At 49.2% G+C, this 10,216-nt stretch overlaps 1 long non-coding RNA gene across 1 annotated transcript in view; it reads right to left on the reverse strand.

The window, feature by feature from the left end:
- Positions 1-1,511: 1,511 nt before the first annotated feature.
- LOC119474165 overlaps positions 1,512-10,216 on the reverse strand; it is a 14,699-nt gene continuing 5,994 nt past the window's right edge. Inside the window, exons 2-3 of the long non-coding RNA XR_005203458.1 lie at positions 4,311-4,314; positions 1,512-1,753 (exon numbers count right to left, since the gene is read on the reverse strand). This is a non-coding gene — a long non-coding RNA (uncharacterized LOC119474165). The remainder of the gene's footprint in view (positions 1,754-4,310; positions 4,315-10,216) is intronic.

Here is a 10,216-nt window from a genome sequence, read left to right on the forward strand (position 1 = left end):
GTGCGGCGGTTCTTGGTGCAGAGTCAGAAAAGCACCATCAATCTTAACGCTGCTGTTTTGGCCGGCACAGTGGGTTGCTCAGATTTTAGCACAGGGAATCAACAAGTTGGACGTCCATTCAGAAACCCAACTATAAAGATGGTAATTATAAAGACCACAGATGGATAAATCTGTAACAAAGGGAAGAAACCAGCCTAAAAAGGCTGAGAATACCCAAAATCAGAACGCCTCTCCCTCTGCAGGGGATCACAGTTCCTCATTAGCAACGGAACAAGGCCTGATGGAGAAAGACTGTGTTCCATTAACAGAAGCAGGCTTTAAAAAGTGGATGATAAGAAACTTCTGGGAATTAAAAGAACTTGTTCTAACCCAATGCAAAGAAACTAAGAACTTTGAAAAAAGGTTTGACGAAATGTTAACAAGAATACACAATTTAGAGAGGAATATAAGTGAATTAATGGAGCTGAAAAACACAACACGAGAACTTCACGAAGTATGCACAAGTTTTAACAGCCAAATTGATCAAGCAGAAGAAAAGATATCAGAGGTCGAAGACCAGCTTAATGAAATAAAATGAGAAGACAAGATTAGAGAAAAAAGGATAAAAAGGAACAAGCAAAGTCTCCAAGAAATATGGGACTATGTGAAAAGACCTAATCTACGCTTGATAGGTGTGCCTGAATGTGACGAAGAGAATCAACCCAAGCTGGAAAATACGCTTCAGGATATTATTCAGGAAAACTTTCCCAACCTAACAGGCAGGACAATATTCAACACCACGTAATACAGAGAACACCACAAAGATATTCCTCAAGAAGACCAACCTCAAGGCACATAATCGCCAGATTTACCAGTGTTGAAAGAGAAAATACTGAGGGCAGCCAGAGAGAAAGGTCAGGTCACCCATAAAGGGAAGCCTATCAGACTCACAGTAGATCTCTCAGCAGAAGCCCTACAAGCTAGAAGAGAAGGGGGGCCAATATTCAACATCCTTAAAGAAAAGAACTTTCAACCCAGAATTTTACATCCAGCCAAACTAAGCTTCATAAGCAAAGGAAAAATAAAATCTTTTGTGAACAAGCAAGCACTCAGAGATTTCATCATCACCAGGCCTGCTTTACAAGAGCTTCTGAAAGAACCACTACATATAGAAAGGAACAACCAGTATCAGCCTTTCTAAAAAATACCAAAAAATAAAGAACATCAACATAATTAAGAACTTGCATCAACTAATGGGCAAAACAGCCAGCTAATATTAAATGGCAATATCAAACTCACATATATTATTATTAATTCTAAATGTAAATTGACTAAATCCCCTAATCCAAAAACATAGACAGGCAAAAAAAGCCAAGACCCATTGGTGTGCTACATCCAGACCCATCTCACATGCAAGGATACACAAACACTCAAAACAAAGGGATGGAGAAAAATTTACTAACCAAATGGAGAGCAAAAATAAATAAATAAATAGAAAGCAGGAGTTGCAATTTTTGCTGATAAAATAGACTTTAAAGCAGCAAAAATCAAAAGAAGCAAAGAAGGATATTACATAATGATAAAAGGATCAATGTAACAAGAAGAGCTAAAGATCCTAAATATATACGCACCCAGTACAGGAATACTCAGATATATAAGATTTATAAGGAGACTTAGACCCCCACACAATAATAGTGGGAGACTTCAACATCAATATTAGACAGATCAATGAGACAGAAAGTTAACATCGATATCCAGGACTTGAACTCAGATACTTTAAATACACAAAATATACACTCTTATCAGTACCACATCACACCTATTTACAGGTTTAAATGAAATCTTGTTAGTTATTTTCTTCCCTCATTTATTTTTTTTTTTATGTCTCTATTATTAAACACAATTACAGGCATACCCATTTTTAGACTGCATTCTAGCCCGGGTAATAAAGCAACACCCCTGTTCTCTCTCCCTCTTCCTCTTCCTCTTTCTTCCTCTCCTTCATTCTTTTCTTTCTTTTTTTTTTATTCTTTCTCTTTCTTTCTTTCTTTCTTTCTCTCTTTCTTCTTCTAGAAAAAAAAAAAAAGACTTCCATCATAAGGCTTGAGATGGGCTGGACTGGCTCTCTCTGACTCCTGTACTTACTTAATTTCTATTTTGTTATGCCGTGATATTTTTATCATGCAACTTACAGTTTCTGCTCTTCCTGCCAGTTCTTCCATGTCTCTTCAATCAATCGCCCATGAGAGGAAATCTTATTGGCCTTAGGTCATAGGTCACTGGCCAGCCATCTGTGATTGGTTCTTATCAGGTCAGACACTCTCCCCTGGTCACATAGCTCAGGCTGAATTTCTGAGATACAAAGTCTGGCTTCCAAGGCAGCAGTGAATGATTTTTATTCCTCATCAATACCTTCATACATGTTGTTCCCATTCCCTGGCATTACCCAGCTCCAGCTGTATTTACTAGTGATGTAGTTTAGGAACTCTTATTACACGTGCTATGGAAGTACATTTGACCTTCCCAGTACCCATATGATGTATGCACCATCATTAGTCCCATTTTAAAAATGGGAAGCTGAGGCTCACTGAGACTAAGGGACTCACTCACTGTCTCACATTTTTTTGAGACGGAGTCTCACTCTCTCACCCAGGCTGGAGTGCAGTGGCATGATCAGGCATGTGCTACCATACCCGGCTAATTTTTTGTATTTTTAGTAGAGATGGGGTTTCACCAGGTTAGCCAGGATGGTCTCGATCTCCTGACCTTGTGATCCGCCCGCCTTGGCCTCCCAAAGTTCTGGGATTACAGGCGTGAGCCACCACGCCCAGCCACTGTCTCATGTTTTGAGCTTCATGATTGGGGCTTCTGAATGAAAGCGCTTTACTTGTACTATGAGGTCTAATGGCATCTCTTCCCTGGAAGCCTTTTCTGGATTCCCCCTTGTAGAGTGCCTTCTCTTCGAGAAATCTTTCTCCTGCTCTTAGAACTGAGCACATGTCGCTGTGCTCTGTCTGAGGGTTGTGTGGAATTCATCTCTGCCTATTCATTCATTCACGTGTGCCATCTTTCATTGCATATTCACTGAGTGCCAGGCCCTGCCCAAGGCAGTAGGGATACATTCAGATAGAGTCCCTGCTTTCACGGAGTTTATTGTCCAGTGGGGAAGACAGACGTTAAACAGATAATGACACCAATAATTATTTAATTACAATTGTTATAAATGTTATGAAGAAGTCCAGGGGGGCTATGAGCATTTCTAACAGGAGACCTGACTCTGAAGGGCAGTGACAGTGCCTTTCAGAAAGCACCATTTAGGCTGGATTCTGGAAGGGTAGGTAGGAATTGGCCAAGAAAAGGTGGGGGGATTGGGAGAAAGGAAGGGGGAGCTTTCAAGGCAGTGGAAACAGCTGGAGCAAGGCCCCGAGGCTAAGAGAACTTGGTGAGCTGAGCTGGGCACAACGGGCCAGGAGGGCAGGGGCAGGCGGGGGCCAGCCACTGCTGTTTGGATAAGCCTCTCTGCTCCATCCTGCCAGCCTGCCAGAGTCTCCCGGTGGCAGCAGTGGCAGGGGCTGCGGCAAGGGGTTTCGAGCATTCTGTCTCTGCCGAGCCAGCAACTGCCAGCACCACTATTCTCTGGCCAGACCCTGTGCTCCAGGTCAGGAGGAGGGAGGCAGCCGAGGACGTGCACAGCACACTTTTTATATATGTGGGGCCATAATATTTAAGTGTCTTGGCTGTAAGCCTGCGACTGGGTCCCCTGACAGCCAAGCCTTGCTCCGCACGCTCTAACAGCTGTCTGTAAAACCCGTTTATGGAGCCTCCATAAATTTCCCAGCTGCTGCAAACACAGGGCTGGGGACAAAGAGTCGAGGGAGGGAGGCGTGGAAGAGCAGCAGATTCAGCATCTCCGCTGGCTGGTCCTCTGGGCCCCAGCTTGCCCCCCACCCACCTGGGGCTGCCTTACCCTAAATTCTTTTATTGAAGCTGATCTTAACGTCGACCCCGTGGGGCCCGACTGGGCAATCCAGCTCACCACGGATGCAGGCACTTTCAAGATTGCAGCAAAAGGTACAGTAAATCAGAATTAAGTGTCATGATAGTGATTTGAACTGACACTGTTTTCACCTTGTCCATTTACTGGGAAATATATAACAGGAATGGATTGAGCCTGTCATATTGTACCTGAAAAATACAGCTGTTAGGGTAGGAAAGGCAGCTGGCACTAAGGCAGGGTCCCAGAGGACAGTGGGGTGTGTGGTGGAGCAGAGCGGGGCGGGGGCTCGTTGTCAGCATCCCATTGGGGTAAAACCATCCTGGGAACAGAGAACCGGACTGTGCTTTTCCAAGAGCCCCTGGTGTGGCCTTCCCCACTGCTACAGGGACCCAGCAGCCAGCTCTGTTACCCTGAGGGTCCAATCTGCCCAGAGCATTTTAGAAAAACTTTTTATTGAAGTACAGCGTAGATACCAAAAAGGGCACAAATAATTAATACATTGTTTGATGAATCTTACCAACTGAACACACCTGTTTTTCCAACATCCAGAAACCACATCAGTAACCCCCAGAAGCCCCCCTCCCCCTGTGTCCTGCTCCTGCCTCAATCCTCCTGCCTCAAACAAGGGGGACCACTACTCTGATGTCTCAAGCTGTGGATTGATACTATCTATATCTGGTATTTTAATGTGGTCATTTTGCAATTCCACCTGTTTTATAAAGTACATTTTGAAATTCCCACCTGTTTTTTTTTTTTTTTTGGCTCCCCAAAGAAAACAGGAACCTCTTAGCTCTGAAATAATCATTATTATTATTTTTGGAGACAGGGTCTTGCTCTGTCACCCAGGCTGGAGTTCAGTGGCGCGATCTTGCTCACTACAACCTCCGCTTCCTGGGTTCAAGTGATTCTCCTGCCTCCACCTCCCGGGGAGCCAGGATTACAGCTGCCCACCACCTCGTCTGGCTAATTTTTAATAGAGACAGGGTTTCACCATGTTGACCAGGCTGGTCTCCAACTTCTGACCTCAAGTGATCTGCCCACCTAGGCCTCCCAGGGTACTGGCATTATAGGTGTGAGCCACCATGCCCAGTCAGCTTTGAAATCATTTCTAAGGAATATGAGCAACAGATACAGTCATCTCTCTTCCCACAGCCTTGCTGAGTCCTGATCCCGTTCCAGAGGCAGCGTGAGTGGGAAGGATGCAGAAGGATCTGGGGTGGGGTGTGGGATGGCAGGGGTGGGGCAGGAGTCAGAAATGGGGTAACCAGCTGAGGGAGCAGAGAGGCTTAGAACTGGGGTGGACTGAGGAGGGGGTGGAAAGTCAGGGAGGGGCTGAAGTCCAGAGATGGAAGAAATTTCCGGATGGGGTGAGGGTCAAGGATGAATTGAGGGTTAGGTTCAAGGCAGCTTCAGAAACAGGGTGAGCCTTGTGCAGGTGGGGCTCAGGGAGGGAGAGGTCAGAGGGCGTGATGCATCCACCCTTTAAAATACAGGAAACTGCACATGATGAGCTCCTAGAGTCAAACTACGGGTAAAATGCAGGGGAGACACGAGCTCTTCCGCAGCCAGGACTGAGGCTCTTCCCGCCCCTTCCTTCCAGCTCCTGGCAGCCCCAGGTGTGGGCTACCCTGCCTCTCCCAGTGGGAGCCCCAGGCCCACCCTGACTGACTGAAGAGTGGCCGCTTGGCCACAGCACCTCAGCAGGTGACCTTCAGTGTTACTCTTAGCGCCCCAGGCTCTGGCTGTGGGTCAGCTCAGATCTGGCTTTTACCCTTGTCCCTCTTCCTGCAGGGCCTGGAGCTTCAGCTGGAAACCACCCTGCTTGTCTGGGGCTTGAGCTCCTGTCCTTACCCATGCCAGCTCACCCCTGAGCCTCTGGCTGGGGACCTCCCACCGATGGATCACCTGCTGTGTACCTGGCTCCAAGTATCTCCTGTTGTCTCGGGCACGCTCAGTGGGGAGACCCCTTTCGGGTGTGGACAGCTATCCTGTCCATCTCCACCTTGACGCCAGCCTATGCTGCCCGCAGCCAGGGTCCACGCAGCTCTGGCTGACCCCTTCAAGCAGGAGAGCCCTAGTTTCCTTCTGGTTGGTTCTGTCCCAGCCACACTCTCACTCCACTTCTGCTATAAACCCGTGGGCACCTGCTGGGCAGGACGGCTGCTCTCTTTTTCTTGGCTTTGGCCTTCAGTGCTTTGACTTTCAGCCCTGGATTCTTTCTACCTTTGGCTACCTCAAGGAGAGCTTATTCTCAGGACCCATACTCGACATTGGACTGGCTTCTCCCTAGGAAGAACTGTGCTAAGGGCAAGGTAAGGTGCTCCCCTCTCCTTGGCAAGATCCTCCTTGAGCAGCCGGGCCCAACCCACATTCTCACTGAAGCATCACTGTCCCCTGGTAATTGTCAGTTACCCCTACAGGACTGCAAGCTCCATGGGGACAGAGACCACCTCTGCCTTGTATATTCCCAGGACTTGGCTCAATGCCAGGCACAAAGACATCATTGTACAAATAGCAGTTGAATGGCTGGATGATGAATAGCTATAAACACAGCTTAGAAGCTAGGGAAATCTAAGGTTGAATGTTGACACCTCCACTCAGACTGTCATTTAACTGTTCTAGGCCTCACTCTTCTCGCCCGTAAAAGGGAGTCATACCTCCTTTTACGTGGGGCTCTGTGAGGATCAGGGCACCATGCCTAGCACATGGCAAGTACTCAGTAAATGACGCTGGATACCATTTCTATTTTCTGTCACCACTAGAACAACCACTGGTGTTTCTGTTCCTAGAACCACTTGGCTCTACACCCTCCATTTTCACTCCACAGAGCCTTGGAGGTTCTGGGTTGCCTTCAGCAGCCATCTGCTCCCAGCCTGGCTACATGCTTATGCCCTCCTTGGGCTCACAGCAAAATGTTGGCAGACCCCGCCCCTTCCTTCTGATCCCCAAGAGCCCCAGCTATGGGAGGCAGGGCTGGAGAAGGCCTATCCCTCCTTCACGGAGTCCTTTCTTCCCATCTGCTGGGCACTGACCTTGCCTCCCCATCTGTGGCAGGCAGTCCAGGGTCAGCTCCAGAGGAGCAGCGTCACAGGGGAGCTGGGATCCAATGGCTGGCCGGGGGGTGGGGGGGCATGGTTCTGCTGATAAAGGGTCTTTATCGACCTCCCTCTGCAGACATGGGCTGCATCATTCATGGAACCCGGGACGGGAGCCCATTCATCTGGGGCATGGAATGTGAAGGGGCTGGGATTTCTCATTCGAGGGCGACATGGAGTTCACATCAGGAAATATTAGTCTGATGAGTTCCCTGCAAGTGGAGGGAATGTCAGGCATTAATCACAGCAGAGGGGGAGGCAGCGCTGGGCCCTCAGACCAATCCCCGAGGGTCTCATCCTTTCCGGGAACTTCAGAACCTTGCTGGGCCTGAAGACAAGGATTGAAATTACCCTTGGAGGAGCTCAGGCTGCTCTCTGTCACTCTGAAGCCTTTCTGCCTTCGGGGCTGGAGCCCTTTGTGAGAATGTGGGCAGGTGGCTCCACCCTGAGTCTGTTTCTTTGTCTATAAAATGGCCTGGGAAGTACCTTCCTCAGCAGGTGATTGTGAGGCATACAGCAGGCGCTCCATAAATGCTGGTTCCAGCTCTTGCCCCTTCCCTTTCTTCCTCCTCTACTGGACAGTACACCCCTGGACAGCAGGATCTGGTTTATTTCTTATCTTCATGAGGCCTACATGATGGTAGATACAAATATGCATGTGTGAATGAATAAAAGAATGGATGGAACTCAGCTTCTTGGTTTAACACCAGATACAAGCACCATTCTTTTGGCAAAACATCGGGTGCTAGTGCACAGTCCCTGACACACTGTGAGATGTCTTCTCCCCTTTTCCTGTACCCGTCCACCTCTGCATTTTGGTATCAGAATAATGGCCACGTGCTGCAGGAGACTGCCAGGGATGTCGTGTCAAATCAGATCACATCACTCCTTCCCCATTTGTGGCTCCCGGTGTCCCCAGGTTAAAGACCTGAATTGTTGTCTTGCGGCTGCTTGGTTTGGGCGTCACCTGTTCTTCAGCTCCCCCACCCCCTTCTAGCCAGTCTGGGTTTCTCCCAAGCCTTGAACGCACCATGTCCCCTCCCCGCTCTGCCCTCCATCATGCTAGTCCCTGTTCACAGCTATATCACTGAGTTCTTGAACAAAGTGTATTCTCTTCAGCTTTTAGGCTTTTGGACGTATGGTAGGGACCCCTCTGGAAGCTGCCCCTCCACTTCCTGTGCCCAGCAGGGGGTGTCACCCAAATGCTCCCCATGAGCAAGGGCTGGGGAGGATGGCCACGGAGGGTTCCCGAGGGTCTCTCACATGGGTGCTGGGGCAACGGACACATCCAGCTCCCAGAAGACTTCAGGAGCTCAGACTGGCGTCCTGAGCAGACCAGGCAGGGGACCTGGAGAAGCTTGGGCTATGCCAGCTGCTGGGCTCTGGGGTTGGCTTGCTGCCCAGGGTCTGGCCTTGAGTGTGCCTTGGGAGCTCCAAGCACTGGCAGAGCCCACCTGGGGGCCAGGTGTCATCTCAGCCCCTCCCCTGGTGGCCATAGCCCTCTCTAGCCCAAGCCCCTGCTGGATCCAGCCGGCTCCGGGCAGAGCGCAGACCAGCTTGCCTTGCCTCGCTGAGAACTACTGCCTACTGCCCACCCCCACCCCACAGGGTCGTCAGCCAACCAGCCAGGTGATTATCTACCTGGGGGCACGGAGGAGCTTTTCCCTGCTGACCTTGTCTCATTAGCACCTGGCCATGAGAGGCCACTGTCTCTGGCATTTGAGACTGCCCTGTGGGCGGGGTGACTGCAGACACAGTCGTGGCTGGAGGAGAGCACGCTGAGCCAGGCATGTTTTACAGCCCTGCCTAGGCAGCTAATGGCCTCGGTGACATTGCTGCTCCTAATGGCAGCCTCAGAGCAGTCATAATTCTAGGGGTGCCTAGCAGCCCCCACCCCATCTCAGATTGTCTGTCCTGGGAGGGGATTGTTGCCAGGAGGTTTGGGGTCCTCCTGGCCAAGGGTTGCAGAGCGGCCCAGTGGTGCCCACCCAAGCCAGGCTTAGCAAGGGCATCAGTTTCAGGCCAGGCAAGGGCGAGCGTGTGTGTGTGTCTGTGTGTGTGTGTGTGTGTGTGTGTGTGTGTGTGTGTGTAGGTGTCCGTTCGTGACCATGCTCCTGACTCTTCATACACGCGTGTCTGTGTAAGCATGTTTTTGTGTGTCTGGGTGTACGTGCCTGTGCATGTCAGTGTTTGTATGTGTGTGGATTAATAGATGTATAGGTAAAGATTAATGTGTGTTAGTGTGTGAGTCTATCCAATGACTTGTATGAGTGTGTGTTTATGTGTTTATACGAGCTACATAATTGTGTGCTGTTCACAGATGTGTCTGTGATTTTTCTCTGCGTGTACTTCACTGAGTTTTTGTGTGTCTTCCTGTGTGACAGCGTGTGTTTGTGTAAGCATATTCATGTATATGTGTCTGTGTCAGTGACTACATCTTCATTCAAGATGTATTGATTGTGTAGCTACTATATGCTGGGCTTTGTTCTTGGTGCGAAGAGAACATCACTGACTAGATAAAGCCTCTGCTTTGGGGGCATGTTACATTCCAGCAGGGGAGACAGAAACAAAACAAGTGCTAAGAAGAAAATTAAGTTGGGCTGAGAGAGACAGAGTTCGACTGGGTGGTCAGGGAGGGCTTCTCGATGGAGTGACATTGAGCAGATGTGTGAATGATGAGAAAAAGAAAATCTGGGGGCAGAGGGTTCAGGTGTAGGGAACAGCCTGTGCAAAGACCCTGAGGCTGGGGTACAATGAGTGTGGTCAGGATGGCAGGCTGAGGCCACCAAACTGTGGAAGGACTTAGAGACCTCAGTAGGGAATTTGGATTTTGTTTTAGAAGTCAAGAAAGCCTTAGGAGGACTGGGCTCGGTGGCTCACGCCTGTAATCCCAGCACTTTGGGAGGCTGAGGTGGGCAGATCACTAGAGGTCGGGAGTTCAAGACCAGACTAGTCAACATGATAAATCCCCATCTCTACTAAAAATACATAAATTAGCCAGGTGTGGTGGCACACACTTGTAATCCCAGCTATTCGGGAGGCTAAGGAAAGAGAATCACTGGAACCCGGGAGGTGGAGGTTGTGGTGAGCCGAGATCTTGCCACTACACTCCAGCCTGGGCAATAGAGTGAGACTCCGTATCAGA

Source organism: Cebus imitator, unplaced genomic scaffold, assembly GCF_001604975.1.
Source record: "Cebus imitator isolate Cc_AM_T3 unplaced genomic scaffold, Cebus_imitator-1.0 Scaffold216, whole genome shotgun sequence".
NCBI lineage: Eukaryota > Metazoa > Chordata > Mammalia > Primates > Cebidae > Cebus > Cebus imitator.